Genomic DNA, 17,325 nt, shown 5'->3' on the forward strand with positions numbered 1-17,325 from the left:
TGCCAAGTCTTTCCTGAGGTGCTCGGACTATCCTGCGCTCCTGCTCCCAAGCAGAACCCCAGCGCGTGCCAGGGGAGCACTTTCCTTTGAGTGCACCAGCCCAGACAAGGGCACCAACAACTCCTCGTGACCCCGCTCGTGCTGTTAAAAATGACCTTAGTAAAAAAGAAAAGGGGAAAGTATGCTTCCGTCGTCTTTTCTCTTTCTCCTAGTGATGCTAGTGATACGATCGTGTGATCAAGTTGCCTATTTCCCCTTGAATCAAAATATAGCTCCTTAGGGTGTCTATTTGAAACGTTTTTTGATGCAATTACTTAATTTGCATTTATGTAACTTGTAACCCACCCCTCCTTCAAAAACATTGATTCCAAGTTCTCAGTCTCATATTTTTCTCCAAAGTTGCCTATCTTTTATTTTCTTAAATCTTTAAGTTCATCAGCACCACGGACGTATGATCGGAGACTTGTATCCAATTCAACATCTTCACTCTAGGCTTTGGGATAAATAGACTTCTCCATTTGCCACTGACACGTGCGTGAAGAACAGCTCATAACATGACTGAACTCCATTGATTTTTCATAAAAATTTAATAAGATGATACAGGTCAAAAGCTTTGCAAAATTTGCAATAAATTCCTGTGGTGATCTGAAGAAGACTTAGTGGGGAGAGCTGACACCAGAGGAATTAAAATACATGTTGAATTATATGGAGGGTAACGAGGACTTGAAACTTTTTGGTTAATAATTTTGAACATTGGACTTCAGGTGATGAGATTTATAATGTTGCATAGCTCTCCTTGTTTATGTTTTGTTTTTGTTTACAGGTGACTCGCACATAACTGCTTTAGTAGGCAACAGATCTCAGAAAAATACTTGAATCACTCCCCCCAAAAAGGAAACCTCAGTTTTACATATGAGCAAATAGCTTCCTTTTTTGCCGATTTTCCCCTGAAATAGTTGACTAACATTGCATGAATGCATTCGAATCAGGTGAGGCTCCAGCTGTGCTACAGTTTTTAACCAAGTCCGGGGCACAATTGCTTAATAAGTTCCCTGAGCTGGTTGCGGTAACAGTTAGATGACGTTTAAAAATTGGCTGGGCAAAACGCAGAATCAGTGGTACATCAGTTACAGATGTCCTCTGGGCTTACAATTCAGAAAACACCTCTGCAGAAAGCCTCGGTAGCTCCTCCAAGAGCTCGGAGGTTGTCCCCAGGCCCCGTCCCCTCCTCTGTGCCGGTCTGGGAGCCCTGACCACCACCGGTGGGGGAAGCCTCCTGCAGCGCATTGCTGCTGCCGTGCTCGTGGCCGCAGGCCAGAGTCGCGGGCTGAAGACTGGCCAAGTCGGTCTGAGGAGTCGTCCCTCAGGACATGAATTTTTCATGAGCGGCAAAACCTTTTTATGGCTTAACTTTGTTCCCTGAGCTTGCAGACTGCAGAGGAACAGGATGTTTATTGTATGTACGCTGACCGTTCCCACTGAAGAGGGGCTGCCTCTAGGGTGGGCACAGCTCCCTTCTGGGGGCCGCGCAACCGTACCTTGCAACCGTGTCGTGTAGGTGCGGGTCCTGAGGACCTCCAGTGGGAATGGGGGCTGCACCCGGGAAGTCTGTGCCTGGCTGTCCTTATTTCTCTTTTCAGCAGCAGCAGCAGGAGGCATATTCTTCTTTCCTCCCGTGCTTAGTACTTGCCTCTTCCCAGTGCTGGCAGGTGTGTTTCCTGCTTTTGCTGCCCACGCTGAACTCCAGAACTCGGTGCAGCTCTGCTCAGATGGAGGGAACAGCACAAGGATTCAAAACCTGGGTTTGGTCCCTGACCCTGCCACTGAAGCACCCCAGGACTGATTCATTCCTTTGGCTTCTCTTTAGCTTGATTATCTCCTTTGCAAAAAAAACCCACCCCGAAACATCATCACTCCCACCTTTAAAGACTTACACTGCCTTCGGTGGGCTTTGGGCTAGGAGTGCCAGGAGTTGAGATGAGGATTTCGTTGCATTTCAGTCTTGCCTGTGGCGTGATAGTGCTCCCATGCAGCTTTTCAGGAAAGTGCGTGCTACGTTCCTCCCGAATGCACCGGGAATAGAATTTAATGCAAGTAAGGCGCCATGTTTCATCTAATCCTCAGCTTAGCATTATCAAATGACGTTTCAGATATAGGATATGGTAAAAGTCTTCTTATCATTAGCTGATGTTTTTGTGTCACATGTACTGTATAGATGACTTCATGAAAAGGTGTAGAATTTTCTTTTGAATTGAAAATCACAAAATATAGTTTGTTGAGAACATTAGTAAGTTTTGGCCACAGGTTTTGTGGCATGGGGCAGTATCCTGTGAAAGATAACCAAGAATGCCAACTTTCACATGGATCTAACACACTGAAAAATGAGCTTTGTGCTCCCTTGCTAGCTGGGCAGTATGAGAGGGGAGAATTCAGTGCATAAATCTAAAACCCTCTGGAAAACATTCTTTATAGCTCCAATAAAGTCCTCTAGCTAGTTCAGTGTTTGCTGTTGACACCAAAGGCACCTGAATATTCCTTAATGTACTGAAATGCCCCACAGGGTCACCAGTAAGAATTGGGCATTTTCTGGTATGGCACACAGTTTTTAAAGGTTCCTCTCTATTATCATCTTCATTACTGTCCTATAGATGAAAAACCAGGCAATTCTCTAGTCGCTTTATGCGCTGCCTCAGCGCAACGGCTGTGTCCCAGAGTGATGCACTCAAAGTGTCAAGTACGAACCCAAAACTGGCGAGAGGATTCTGCAGGAGCTATAAATTCCCTCTCCTCCAGAGCTTATTTCTGCACTCACCCTTGGTGTGCAGAACTTATTTCTGTGCTTGGGTTAATGTTTAGGTTTTCTTTGTAGGTCATCTTTTATTCTAAAGACTAAATTGAAGTCCTTCTGTTCATCTATTAAATTTGTGGGTTCTGTATATTGTACAATATATTTTAAGGGGGGGAATTCTTTTTTGAATTATAGTTCTTCAAGTGAAATGGTTATTTTCTCTATAACCTTTCCTGTCAGTACCTGCAGAAAGACAGTCCAGGAATGGTTTAGGTGCTGGTATTTTATAATTAGAATCTTATAATTAAAATGCATTTTCATATAATTTTAATTTATCCAGTACGTATGTCAAGCTCTAGATCTTTGCACAATATCTGTTGCTACTAGACACTGTAATTTGTTGGTACTTCAGCATCTGATCTGTTCTACATTTCATTCACACAGATGTGTCTTGATGACGTTTCCATTAATATTTATTCTGATAGAGTGTATTTGTGTAAAGATTAGGCCCTGGAGCGGGTTAGCAGGTTTCAAAAGTCATCACCCTAGAGTGACACTTCAGCTGTGTCAGCAAGCCAAGGCGGCTCACCAAGCAAAGAGCATCTCATGAGCTGGGGATGGACCCAGGAAAGGGGAGCTGAGGACGGGACTCTGTTGCCCACTGCTGGGTGGACAGCGCAGGTCTCGGCTGCTGCCTCCTGCCTTCGCTCCAGCTCTGCTCTCAGGTGCAGCTGGAAGGTCCTACGGATCACCCAGCCCCGTGGTGCGTGTTGAATACTGAGGACTAAGCTACTGGACAAGGTAGGAGATGAAAACAGTCCATTTTCCATTTCTGTTCTGCACTCCCAAAATTACTCTGTAGCTTTCCCCACAGTCACCCAGGTTGGATAGGTTTAGTCCGCCCCCCGCCCCGTATCTGTAAAGTGTGATTCACCTAGGTGAAATATTTTTGGGACCTACAGGGGAAGGGGACTGTATGTATGCAAAGAACTGCTTTTTTTCAGGTCTGTTATACGGCAGTTGATTTTATACATAAGCAAAGTTATTTTTATGAGGCCTTTCCCACCCTTTGAAAATTGAGCACCCCCTTTTGTTTTCTTGGCTGCATTTTCTCATGAATCTCTTACTCTGCTAACGTGTGTTATTTTTTCCCTTTCTGCAAAGACTTGTGGTTTTCAAATGTGTATGAGTAGCATTTATCCCCCCTCTGGTAATGTTACGACTACTTATGTTTTATGCTTCTGAAGGATTCAGCACTGTGGGAAAATGTAGAATGCTGTGTACCAAAGAAGCAGAAGAATATTAATGTATTCAAATGAAGGGAAATAAAAATTGAATCCAGACTCGCATTTGCCTGTAAATTATTAGAGTGTGTACAAGTGTAATTTAATAGAGAGTAATTTAACTGTAGCTTAGTAATGACGTACTTTATCCTGCATGCGAACAATAAGGTGTTTTTTTCTTCAGAAATAGAGTTGATGTGTTAGGCAGGGAAAACAGTGTCTCTTACAGGCTACATTAGACAATCGGAAAATATTAATGTAGGGAATCTTGGAGATAAGAACAGAAAAAAAAAAAAGTCGGCATTCAGGAAATTGGCTTATTTATGTATAAATGGATTTCTTTATAGGGGATGAGTGTTTTTGTTTTCATCCAAGGGATGAGCTCTGAACGGGGGATGCAGTTAGCTCCAAACGCTCAGGAAACTGTAAGCACTGATTTCTGTCGGAGGCCTCTGCGTTATCTCCTTCATCTTCTCTGCCCTCCCTGCCTTGTCCCTCTTGCTTTCCCCCTGTCCTGGTTTCAGCAGGGATAGAGTTAATTTCCTTCCTAGCAGCTGGTACAGTGCTGTGTTTTGGATTTAGGATGAGAACAAAGTTGATAACGCACCGATGTTTTAGTTGTTGCTAAGTAGTGCTTACACTAGTCAAGGACTTTTCTGCTTCTCATGTTCCACCGACTGAGAAGGCTGGAGGTGCACAAGAAGCTGGGGGGGGCACAGCCAGGACAGCTGACCCCAACTGGCCAGAGGGACATTCCATACCATGGGACGTCATGCTCAGCATGTAAAGCTGGGGGAAGAAGAAGGAAGGGGGGGACGTTGGGAGCGATGGCGTTTGTCTTCCCAAGTCACCGTTAGGCGTGATGGAGCCCTGCTGTCCTGGAGATGGCTGAACACCTGCCTGCCCATGGGAAGGAGTGAAGGAATGCCTTGTTTTGCTTTGCTTGCACGCACGGCTTTTGCTTTCCCTGTTAAACTGTCTTTATCTCAACCCACGAGTTTTCTCACTTTTACCCTTCCGATTCTCTCCCCCATCCCACTGGGGGGAGCGAGCGAGCGGCTGCGTGGTGCTTAGTTGCCGGCTGGGATTAAACCACAACACCCCCTCCCTCCTCGGCAGTTCTTGCTCCCCTTGCGTCGTCTCAGGTCTGCTCACCTGCCCACGGAGGTGGACCCTGATGCCAGCACGTGGCGCTGACTTCCACAAGACTGTCTGAAAGTGGAGGCACTCCAGGAGCCACCGGGTTGGGGACTGCCAGCACCGGCAACGTTGGGCTCTTACCATTTTCACAGCGGCTTTGCGTCCCAGCGTGACTTCCACTGCCCTGAGCAGGGACAAAGGACGCTCAGAGAGGCTGCAGGAGATCCCAGCACCATCAGCACACACCACACAGGTAGCGGGAAGGACCAGAGAGAGACCAGAGAGAGCAGCTGTTGAGCGGCAGTGACCTGTGTGCCGAACGCAGCCGCCTCTCCACAGCGGGAGCTACAGGAGCACGGAGAAGGAGGGCAAAAAGAGCCCGGAGTTTCTGGGGAGCAGTGAGTTTGTAGAAATAGGCCACGTCTTCTCTGGTGGGAGAGACGTGCTGCCTCGGACATGCCGCGGTGCTGAGCGGGCGGGGGGAAGGTCCCTGAGGAGGGGCCTTGGCTCAACCCTGGGGATGCTCATGGGAACTTCAGCCAAGTGCTTTAACATTAAATGTGTTCTTGTTTCCTGCCTGGGAAGAGCTGTGCCCTCAGGAGACGGGCAGCTCTTTGAATGTGGAGGGCTTGTGCCGAAGCTAACTTCCCTGGTGCCAGAAAAGGAGGGGCCCAGCGAGCGTGGGGCTGGGGAAGGGGCATGCAGCTGAAGGCTTTGTGTACGTTACTATTGTTTTCTGCAATAATTGAAGCACCTGCAGAATTGTGTTTGAAGTGCTTTAAGTGAAATTAATGAATAATTTATGAATAAATAGTAGGAGGAAAGATTTACATTGTGGCCATAAAAATAATTTTGGATTAAGCTTTTAAACTTTCACCTTTGTATGTCAGGCTCCGTAGTCCCAAAGAACAGCCAAGAGGCTTTCATTAGTTTTTATTTCCCTTTTACGGTGTAATTTGCACGGTCAGTTGTTTGTCAGGGTGCGGGGCACTAGTCCGCGGAGCGACGGGCGCCTTTCCCCGTTCAGCCCCTGTGCGGAATTCCCTTCCGCCAGCAGTCTTCCAGCCTGGGAGACGAGCGCTCCTGGGCTTCTGCCACGCTGCCTCCTGTGACAGGCTCGATGCCTCGCACGGTCCGTCAGGAGAGAGGGAGAAGAAAAGGATTTGTTTGTCCCTCAAAATAGAGGCAAGCCAATATCAAAATACCCGAAAGCTTGTAAGACCTTACCTGAAAGAGGGAGCTTCAGATACAACGCTCACCGTTACTGACGCTTCTGAGAGCTCCCCGTCCACGCTCTAGGTTCTGCTTTTGCTTACGCTAGAGGAGTGACAGCAACAGAGAATCGCGGGTCTGAAATCTTCCATTGTTGATGTTGCTTGGGTTTAGTTTTTTTGAAAGGTTTCTGAGGAAGGCACTTTTTTCTCATTTTCCTTCAGTTTATTTTTATTTGTGAGGATTTTTTTTTCTTTTCTTTCTGTTTTTTTTTTCTTTTCTGTTTGTTTCCAGGTGATAATTTTGTTTTCTCCTTTCTGTCTTTATTTTGCTGCAGGTACTTTGTTTTAACTTTTGTACTTTCTCTTATGTTCCAGCATCTATTCTGGTTTTGACCTTTGAACTTTTGCAAAATATCCCTTCCCAAAACACGCATGCCGACATAACCTGGTTTACTTTCTAGACATACAGACTCATTGGTCAGGCTGTTCTTGGCATGGTTTTGGCAGTCATGCAAGAAAACATCTAGAGGAGACCTACGTATTCTGTGTGAACGGTGGAACGCAATTCTTTTATATCAGAGAAATTAAAGAGTGATTTATTCGTACAAACATTGCCTGTATTGCCAGGTGATTGGCGTTGCTGTCTGCACTGACTAAAGTCTCGCAGTATCATGGAAAGACATGTGATACAGATGATCAGTTAAAGTTTTTCTTAAAGGAATTGGAACAGGGTGGAAGACCTCCCTTTTTAAGACAGGTTTTTTTTTCTCCCTGTCTTTCTGCAAATAATCTCTATTAGTAATTTAACATACAGCTCGCTAGTATGGTCTCTGTTCTATGTTGCTGTCATGAAATGAGTAACTAAAAGATTAAGTTTTCATTTCATTAAGGTTCTCCATAGATTGCCAGCAGAGGAGAGAGACTGGTGGGTAGTGCGGGGTGCGTGAGTAGTATGATGAGTACGCATCTCGCTGTTTTGGCGGGTTTTTTGATACGTCACTGCAAATGTGAGCAGAGTGTTTAAAAGTAGGGAATTTTTTTTGAAATAAATTCCAACTCTTCTCCAGCAACCCTTTTTGAGGAAAGTTGTCTTTAAGAAACCCTTCATTTTACAGGGCCTTCGCTGGCCGTTTTGAGGAGGAGCTGGTTGTGTGCGGCATTTCGGTATGACGGCAGAGGGGATGATCAGTTCCCCTTCCCCTCGCACCCTGCGCAGGGGCTCAGGGCAGAGAGCAGGTACGCACCAGCACTCCCCTCCTCCCCAACTCTGTGTACCCCGGCACAACAATACACGCTGTGGATTAGGGTGCATTAGGTGGTGGACTGTGAAATAGCTGCTTAGGAGTATCGATATTTATCAGTAGATAATTACGGTCTTCTCTCTCTAGTGAACACTGTTATTGCTGAGAAATTAAAAACAAAACAACAAGCCCAAACTCATATGATGTAAATAAGTTGAAAAAACCCACAAAACTTATATTGAGAGCTTTCTGGCTGTTGCTATGTTTTGGAGTAATACATTGTCCAAGATACGGCACTGCTATGATCTATTAAACTAATACATCATAAGAGTGTCATAGCTTTGATGATGTATTAATGTAATACATCGTTAAGGTGGCATTGCTCTTATGATGCCTTACTCAAAACATTACCAACTGGTTGGGTTAGCACTCTGTGTATATGAAGTAGTGTTTCTATATCTAAAACTACAGTGAAACTTAAAAAAATCTTGCACGTGCAAGAACAAGTTAGGAAGATCTGAAAACCAGGGGCTTCTGGAGAGAGGGTTGAGCTGGGTGGGACCAAAACTGAGGTTGGAGCTGGGTGCTGGCAAAATCTCTGTCTGAATGTACAGAACATATGGGGAGGGAGGAGAAACTGCCTTTATTGGAACCAATGGCAAGTTTTCATTCCCTTTCAAAGAGTAACGTGATATGTGCTATAATACACGAACAAGTTCAGCATTTTTCTGAAATGTCTTGACATGATTCTTTTTCAGGGTACTTTTTGCAATTTGCCTTACACCTTGCAATGTGCTGCCATATTTTCTGGGAAAATGAGGTTGAACGGGTTTTATGCAGACATAAAAGCTCTTTTGCCTTGGCTTTTATTTGTTAATTTTTTGTTGTGTATGTCAGCCATTTCTGGTTTCAGAAAGGAAAGTAGGGTAGGCTCTGGTAAGCAGTGACCGTCTTTCAACGAGGTTTGTTTTTACCACATTTCCAGACATACCCAGTTTTGGACAAGCTTTGGAGAAGCGTTCTGAAGGAAACTGAAACATCCCCCCCCCCCGAACTGGATATCAAACTTGAACAAAAGGTATGACAAACCGTGTTAAATACTGACAATGATGATGTTAAGTACTCATCTTGTTTTCTAACAAAAAGACTTTAGGTATTAAGTGTGCGTTTATCCTTATGAACTTTCTATTTCTTGCCTTCTTTAAATGCACTGTAATGTAGTGGATGTTATGGATGCTATTCACTGCGTGTATGTCCTTGAATGGACTGTATTTATTGCCTGGTTTTGTTGAAAATCCAGCTCACAAATGCTCCGGTCTTGCAATGGTACCTATTTACTAAATTTAAATATTGGTGTTTAATCTAATTAATCTCTTCTTTTGCCATTCGTAAAGCTGGGTGCAAGGTGTGCCCATTATCGATATATTTTTTTCCTCTACCGTGTTTAGAAACAGAAGGATGCAGAGGCAGATGTAAAATACCATTCTTTGCTGAACCCATCGAGAGGGAAGTTCAGGAATATTTCCAGGTTCTGAAAAAACAGCCTTTCCAGTATAAATTGCTCTTTTACTCTTTATGTTGAGAGGCATAAAGTACACAGTATAAAAAGTTGTGTTTCTCAGGTTTCACCCCAAGCAATACTTGCGTAACTTTACCCACTTTTTTACACCACAGTACCTTGACCACTAGATGGCATTGACATTGCTAGTGTAAGTGGGGAGGAGATGGAGGATGCTCAGACCTCCTCCCTTCGATGGCCCCCCCTCTTCCTTCCTGCCATTCAAGAAGCCCAACCAGACGAGAAAACCCTCAAGTACCCAGAGTTAGGACCATACCAAGTGCTGAATTTTCAGGAGGTCTGCAGCGGTTACTGCACAGTCGCTGCAGAAATGTTGACCCAACCTGCATGGCAGATTCCCACTACTGGGCAGTTTTCAGCTGACTGCGCACAGCTGAGGTTGCACCTGCAGCAACCCCAAACGTAACCCGTGGAAGACACTGGGGCATGGACTTGCCCCCTACTGTGTTATAATGCATTCACAGTGCTGAGCAGACTACTTTTTGTCTTGGGTGGGGTTTTTTTTTGGTATTCTGATAATCTCTGTGATAGTTATTGCCATGGTTAAGTTCTCCTGATCCTGTCACCACTCTTGCTTACAATTACTGGAAATCATGACGTTAGTGGGTATTCCAGGCATCTCTCATAATAAGAAGCAGTAACTTTGGCATTACCAACCAGGGATGTTAAAACAGATCTGTGTATATAGGTTTACATCCTTTTCAGGCCAACAGAACAGTGTTTTGCAGCATGAAAGGTGATATTAGAAAGTCGTACTGCTGTCCCTTAATAGTGCTTGTATGACCTTGGCTTCACGTAACATTTTTGTCTTATTTATGAAAGCCTAGAAGGAGAGCTTGAAGAAAATCTTGGGAGGTTGGTTGTGAGAAGTAATTGCTCTGGGAAAAAATATGATGAGGAAAGTTATATTTAAGATATACTTCTAATTTTTTTTCATCCATCACTTTTGATATTTTTGAAATTGGGATTCCAGCGGTGTGCTCCAGCCTCAGGACTAGGACTGTGCTCTGGCCTGTACGTGGGCCTCACGCCCTCCTCCCCGAGGCAGAAAGGGAATTTATATTTACGTTTCTTAGCAGCAGAAACACAAGCTTGTTTGTATTTAGTTTGGGAAACAATACGTGTTTTCTGCTAACCTGTGCAATACTGGAGGAGCGTTTTGTTGGGTGAAAGTCCTAGGAGGGGTTTTTGCTGCTAGGTTTGTCACACTGTTACTGATAGAGAAGTGAGAGCAAAAACACACGAACAAGCAAACCCCAAACCTTTTCCAAAGGCGGCTTCAGTCACCATGGCTTCTGTGTGTCTTGTTGGCTTCGATGGCAGCTCAAGTAGCGTAGCAGCGGCGGCTGTGATAGGTCACAGGCAATTCAATGGTTTGGTGTATTTTGTGGCAAGAAGCAGTTCCTGGACCTAACAGATGTTGCCTTGCTAATCCCTGCGTGCTTGGGAGGGTCTGCTGCTGCGTGTGTGTCATCTCTTTCAGAGCTTGGTGTCGACTGATATCAAGTGACCACCTTTGGGACCAAGACGGCAGCCTGCGTGACGTGGGAACTCGGCATCTCCTCAGTGATGCCCTAGACCTTCTTTAAAGGTCACTTCCGACCCAAACCATTCTGTGATAATAAAAGTTTGCTTCCACCGACTGATCCTGTTTCTTTTGGGATGGCTGTGTAAAAAAGGGCTGTGAAAGCCATTTGTGCGTGGTGACACAGCAGGATGAGATCAGTAGTAGAACCGCAATCCCTTTCTTCCAGAAATGTGCTGATTAAAATATCCTAGGTGGGTTCCCCCCCTTAAGTTTGCATTATTTATGGAATTTACATATCATAAGTAGAAAATGAATTGTTTAAGAAACAATGCTTGTGTTCCACCAATATAGCAGTGTATTTTATACAAGTAGCTGTAGTCTTTGATTGGAGAGTCATTTATAACCTGCTATTAGAGGCAATTATTTTAATGATGATTTAGTGACATGACACCAGACTTGGAGCAGATGGGTAAAAGGATTCTCAGAAAACTGTGTGGGTTTGTTGTGATAATTGTCTATTTTTTGCTGATTAAAATTAAGGCAGGAGGTGGCATAAGAATGAAAGTAGCAGAGCCTGAAAAACTGAGAGGCAACGAAGCAACTGAACTGTTTCATACAGGTAGTAGTAGAGAAGTATGAGCGTAGTGCCGTCTCTTGCTTGCTATTCCTTTCTTAAGCATTAGACTTTTTCAAACGTATGTTGTGGCAGTAGCTAGGTACTCAGCCAGGTCAGGGCTTTGTCATGCTAGTGATAAACGTACAGCTTCCTGCACAATGGATGGAATTTGATAGTGTTTTTTTTAAAAAAAAACTATCATAGAGATAATATCAGTGATATTATTAGAGAGCAGTACCTCTCAGTTGTAGACATGCTGTATTTCAACCTCTCTGAACACAAAAACATTCGCTGCTAAGGCAAGGCGATAGAAAAACTCATGGAAATGGTTTGACATTGCGTGTTGCTTCTTTGCTTTTAATGTAGTTACTGTGTGCTGCATCAGCCGGAGCTGGAGGGTGAGCGCACTGTTCTCAATGTTTGAAATTCACTGTTTTGAAGGGGGGAAAAAAAAAAAAATTGAGCTGTAAGAGCTATGCTCTGTTGCTTTACCCTTTACTAAATTATATGGCACCAATCACAGGTCGATCCAATCCACGCGGGTGTATTTGAAATGTCAAGTGTCCCTCTGAAACAGAGATTCCTCTCCGAGGAAGCCGTGAACGTGAAGCACGTGGGGACCCTCCCCGGGAGTTCTGTAGTTTGCTCCGGCGCCCGCAGCTTAGTTCCTCAGGAAACCCTTGTTGGTGTCAAAGAAGAAAGGAGACTCCTTCTTACCTGCAGTTGAACCAGGAGGTCCAAAGCAGACTTTTCTTAGGGATATCTTTCCAGATTAGTCTCCTTTCTCCAAGGGAAGTTGCAAGTTGTGTTCCAGGACCCTCTCTCTTCTGCAGCTGGATTTAGTTACTGCCTTGTCAACACGTTTGCTTTAATGTTGTAAAACAATCCATTACCTTTCACTCTGGTTTCACAGGCTTAACGTTTCTAAAACGTTTGCTGCGTGGTGACTTCCTTCCCACCCGCGGCTCTCGGCTGCAGCCGGGCACAGTAACGCTCCGCTCGCTGTCCCGACCAGCGCTGGTGAGGGACAGCCCGGGGGTCTCCTGAGGGGACGTTTCAGAGCAGAGGAGGTGGGCCAGGGGGAAGAGGCTGGTGGCCTCTGCGACTGCTTACTTGGAGATGTACCGGTAGTAAAGAAACAGCTGGTCAGCAGCTGCACCGGGGCTTGCACATTGGCCAGCTAATACCAAATTTTCTAGTGCTGGCTACGCTCCATTTAAGGCTTGAACCGAAGTGATGATGTTGGCCGCTGGGTTAGGCCTGAGCTAGGCTTGAGGGTTTGTGGTGCAGATAGGCGGGGGATGCATAGGACGAAGGTTAGAGGAAGGTTTGTGAGAAGCACAAACTTCTGGTAACTTTATAGGGGATATTGCCTCGCTTTTGGAAAGCAATTGTGTAACTGGTATGTTTCAGTGGATTTGTCTGGCTCCACTGCAAGGTTGCAGTGGATTTGGAGAGCGGATTCTTAAAAATCAGTGAAACTCTCAGCACTTTCATCGTAATAGTACCATGCGGGGTCCCGGCAAGTTTTGTAACATAAATTTATTGATGTCAGTGCTGGTTGTACATGCCAATGACCTAAGTATTGTTGCAGCTCTGACAGTGGCAGCGTGTGGTCTTCCCGAAAATGTCTTAAGTTATTACGTGTATTACCAGAAACTGTCACGTATCCCTCTTTAAAAAGAGAGGCTGGTCTTGGAAATCAAAAGAGCTCATTTTTTTATCTATTAGCTTCACAAGGAGTTCCTTATAACTATAACCATTGACCCAATGAGGCAAGTACCTCCATCAAATGTTTCACGTAATGATGTCTTTTATTACAGTTCAGCGACCCAATAGACTGAGTATCTGCGTGGTGAGCTAAGTGCCTCCGAAAGCTCAGCAGTAAAACTTTCTGCGCATCAAGTGCTGTGAAAATGTCCTCCCATGGCTCGAGCAGGCGTTTTTTTTTAGCGTAGCTTAGAAGAAATCACACAGTAGCAAAACAAATCAGGAGAATCAGCGGCCGCAAACCTACAGGTAATAATCAAAGATCAGCGTGCTCAAGAGAGGTGTTTTACAGTGTGTCGATATCACCAAACAGATCTCTGTGCTCAGAACTTCAACAGCAAATACAGAGTGAGACCCATTCCTAAACTAACTGTTTATAAGTTTTATATTTGGAGGTGATTGTTCTCTTAAATGCAGTTCTACCTGGGCTGCTTTGCTTTTTTTTTTCCTTTTTTTTTTTTTTTAAAAAATGACTCCATACAATCCTTCTCCCTCCTAGCTCTTGCAGAAAAACGCACTCTTGGATTGATTAGCTTGTGGAGTTTGCATTTTACAGTGCATTAGAGTGACCAGAATCCAAATAAACGATGTTATGTGAATGTGTTATGGTAATAAACTTTTGTGTAATAAAGAGAATTGACTGCCCTGAGTCATTTTCAGCTTCTTCCTTTGCTCTAATTGGAATGAATTACTTTGCATTTCTGCTGTGGCTTTGCATGGCTTCTCCTAAAGCCTTGCCTTTTAACTTTTCCATTCTAACTTATCTGTGCAACAGGTCTGCTAACTACCTTTTAACAGCTCAGCCTGTAAAAGGAGGAAGATTTCCGTCAGCAATGTCTCGTTGGTTGTACCCATCATGCACGTGCCGTGTAAGTGCTGCTGATAAACCAGCCTGGGCTGGGCCACAGAGATCCTTTTGGAGTTTGCGAGGTATATGGTGCCTACGTGAATGAGGCACGGCAAAGGTCTAAAACTCGAGGTTTTTATTTCTGGGGAAGTTCAGATCCTTAAGATCAGTTTTGTAACGCAAGCTCAGTTTCTTGGAAAAGGCCCCACTTAGTTTTACGTTAATAAAAGATGTGTATTTGGCTTCATGTCAGAAATAGGAATTCAGAGAGTTTGAAAAACCTTTGAAGACTGTTACAGCTGTAATTGGTGTGTTTTGTCTTGGGTGGAGAATTTGAAAGGTTTATTTCGAGAATATACACTCTTAAGGGCAGGAACTGTTACTCATCTGTGTTTGGAAAGCAGCACCAACACAATCTGGATAACAATAATACTACAGAAGGCTAAAAGAACAATTAAAGAGTGGAAATAATGACCTAAGGGAGGAACACTTAACTTAGCATGCCGACGACTGCACATCGTACGTTTGGGGAAATCAGAGGGGAGAGAGAGACCGAGAGAGTTGTTAGAGAGGCTAATACTCTCAGAAGAAACGTGATGAAATCTCTGCTTACATTTGATTGAAATGATATCAAATAACTTGAAGAAAAATCCTTTGAAACGGAAAGAGGGAATTTGTCCTCATTTGTGTTTCCTCCCGGGAGAGCTTGCCTCGTTCTTCGGTTCTTTCTCTTTGCTTCCTTAGTACCTTGGGACAGGGGGAGCCTGTCAATAAAACGCCATCCCCAAAGCCAGGCTTTATTTGTGAATGCCAGGAGATGTGCACAAAAGCTGCCTTCTGCCTGGTAAATCCCGTCTCTCGAGGCTGCCCCTCCAGAGCAGCCTGGGTGCTCTCCAGGCAGCCAGCCTCCCTCCAGGGTGGATACACCAGTAACACCTCACATCCTGATGGCACTTACCAACTACTGTGTTTCTTACAGGTTTTAAATGCTATTGTGACAAATAATCATGTTTCTGGAACAGCGTAGGACGTAGGTGAGCCTTGGCTGTGTGTTACAGCTGGGAAGATCGAGGCAGCGCATCCTGAGGATTTTCCAGGATTACAGGGGAGTTTGTGACTGAGGAGAATCAGGGACTCCCGGGTTGTCGGCTCTGGATCTCCAGGAGGCATCTCTGATACAAGCTGTACTACAGGCCTGAGCCTCAAATACCTCATGACTAACAGACCTATTGAAATAGAACAGAATTTTTTTTTTCTTTTCTTTTTTTTTTAACAAAAAAAAAGTGGGGCGCGACTTTTTGCTCTTTTATCCATCTTCTGGAACACGTCAAGTATGTCTATACATACACTTCTTTCTAAAATAATTCTTTAAACTACAAACAAATTATCATTTTCTTCCTGGCTACATTAGTTTGTATTGTATTGCTTACGGCTTTCATGAGAAGGCATTAAAACAAAGCAGAACAACTACAAAGTAACTACCAGGAAGAAAACAGGGTTTTTGTAGTGTCCTTGGCCTCGATTTTATCACCCTAAAGTGATCACTTCCTTTCTGGAGCTTTTTTCTTGTTTTGTGTATATTATTTCTGTGTGTAGTTGTTCACATGAAATCAACCTCCAAAACAGTGCCAAAATGTAAATTTAACAAATTAGGTGAGAGGTAAGTCAGGGTGAAGCTTATAGCGTCAGTACAGTGATCCTTTAATAAATCAATTATAGTCTAAATATTTGAAAATATCTGTTATTAAAACTCTGCTATTTTCTTCACAACTCCCACACTCAATAAATGGACAACGATTCTGCATCGTTAATTACTTCCAGGTATATAAACGGGGGAACATAGTTCTGGAGCAGCAGATAATCTCACTAAATCTATCCTCTATCTGTTCACAGGCCGACAACCCCCGACACCAATGTGCTGTGCCATCGCTCACGGAGCAGTCAGGCTGCGCAGCGCTCGCCTGCAGCGTTTCGGCCAGCGCCCCTGTTGCCTGCCTGGAGTTGTTGCTCCATCCTGAACAAAAGGTTACTGAGACACTGTTGATGCTGCTCCGCCAGACCTCCTCGGGACCCTGGCACACCAGGTGAGGTACCAGCCAGTTTTTCCGACAGCGAGGGAAGGTGTCTTAAATCTGTCATCCCAGAAAGCACGTTGTTTGTTTTTAGTTTTCTTTTTTCCCTGCAGGATGCCCAAGGGATAAAGTTGTGTCAAAGTTGGATATATATAAAAAACAAGGGGAAAAAAAAGAAGAAATATTTTGTTCCCTTTACTCTTTTTGGCAAAGGCTGTTTTCTTGGTTATGTTGAATATTGCTAAGCATGTTGCTGGAGCAAAAACAAGTCAGTCTTAAAATAATGTAATCCTAGCACTGATGCCGCTCCTCTGTTTAGATTCCACTATTAATATTTATGTGCTGTTCTTGAACTAAAATTCTTGGATGTTTCCTATTTTCCCTCTGAAAACAATGTTTGGTAAGAATTGTTGATTATTTAGGTCTATAGAGCTGGTCGCTGTAAGCCAAGACATAGCGGGCTGACTGGTGACCTTGTCTTGCTTTTGGCTGGGGTTTCTTCAGCCTGGTCTGACCAGGTCCAGCAGTCGCTTTCCTGTTTTGACATTTGCGGTCACTTTGCTGCTTTGAAACACGCAGACAATGTTGTGTCCTTGACCTTCCCCCCTCCCCAACGTATAGGTAGCTCTCCTGAAAAATCTTGATGCGTTGGGTGAGGTTGACTTGTGAGTTTTGTTTGCGATACAAAGAAAAGGAAAATTAAAGCAGAAATGTGTAGCGTGGATTGGGGGGTGGGAATCTGAGTGGAACAAAAGGAGTGGAAAGGCAGCAAGAGGCTCACGTGAAGAAGGAGGGCTGTCACTGGCAGCGAGTGGGGACGGTCAGCTGGGTTTTCTGTAACGCAAGTGAGCAGAGGAGAGAGGCTAACATAAAGAAAGAAACAAAAATCCTGGGACGCGCCCCAGCCCCACCTTCCCGGGGTCAGCGCCTCTCTCAGCTTCAGCATCTGAGGTTCCGCATCCGAAGACTTGGGGGGGGGGGGGGGGGGTTGCAACTGCAAATCCAAGTGTTGTGGGACTCATAGGAAGGTCTTCTGTGGGAAGAGTAGGACATTGCTGTAGAATATTTCTATTCTAAGTGAAAAAACAAATTGACGTTGTGAGGCAGCTATAGTGTTTGATTTTAAATAAAACCATACTCCAATAATAAGCTTCTGTTTTCACAGCATGAGTTGAATGAATTGATTAAACATATTCAATCAATTATTCCATGCCGTGTTTTTTATCTGAAATTTATATACATTGTAC

Source organism: Aptenodytes patagonicus, chromosome 5, assembly GCF_965638725.1.
Source record: "Aptenodytes patagonicus chromosome 5, bAptPat1.pri.cur, whole genome shotgun sequence".
NCBI classification, from domain to species: Eukaryota; Metazoa; Chordata; class Aves; order Sphenisciformes; family Spheniscidae; genus Aptenodytes; species Aptenodytes patagonicus.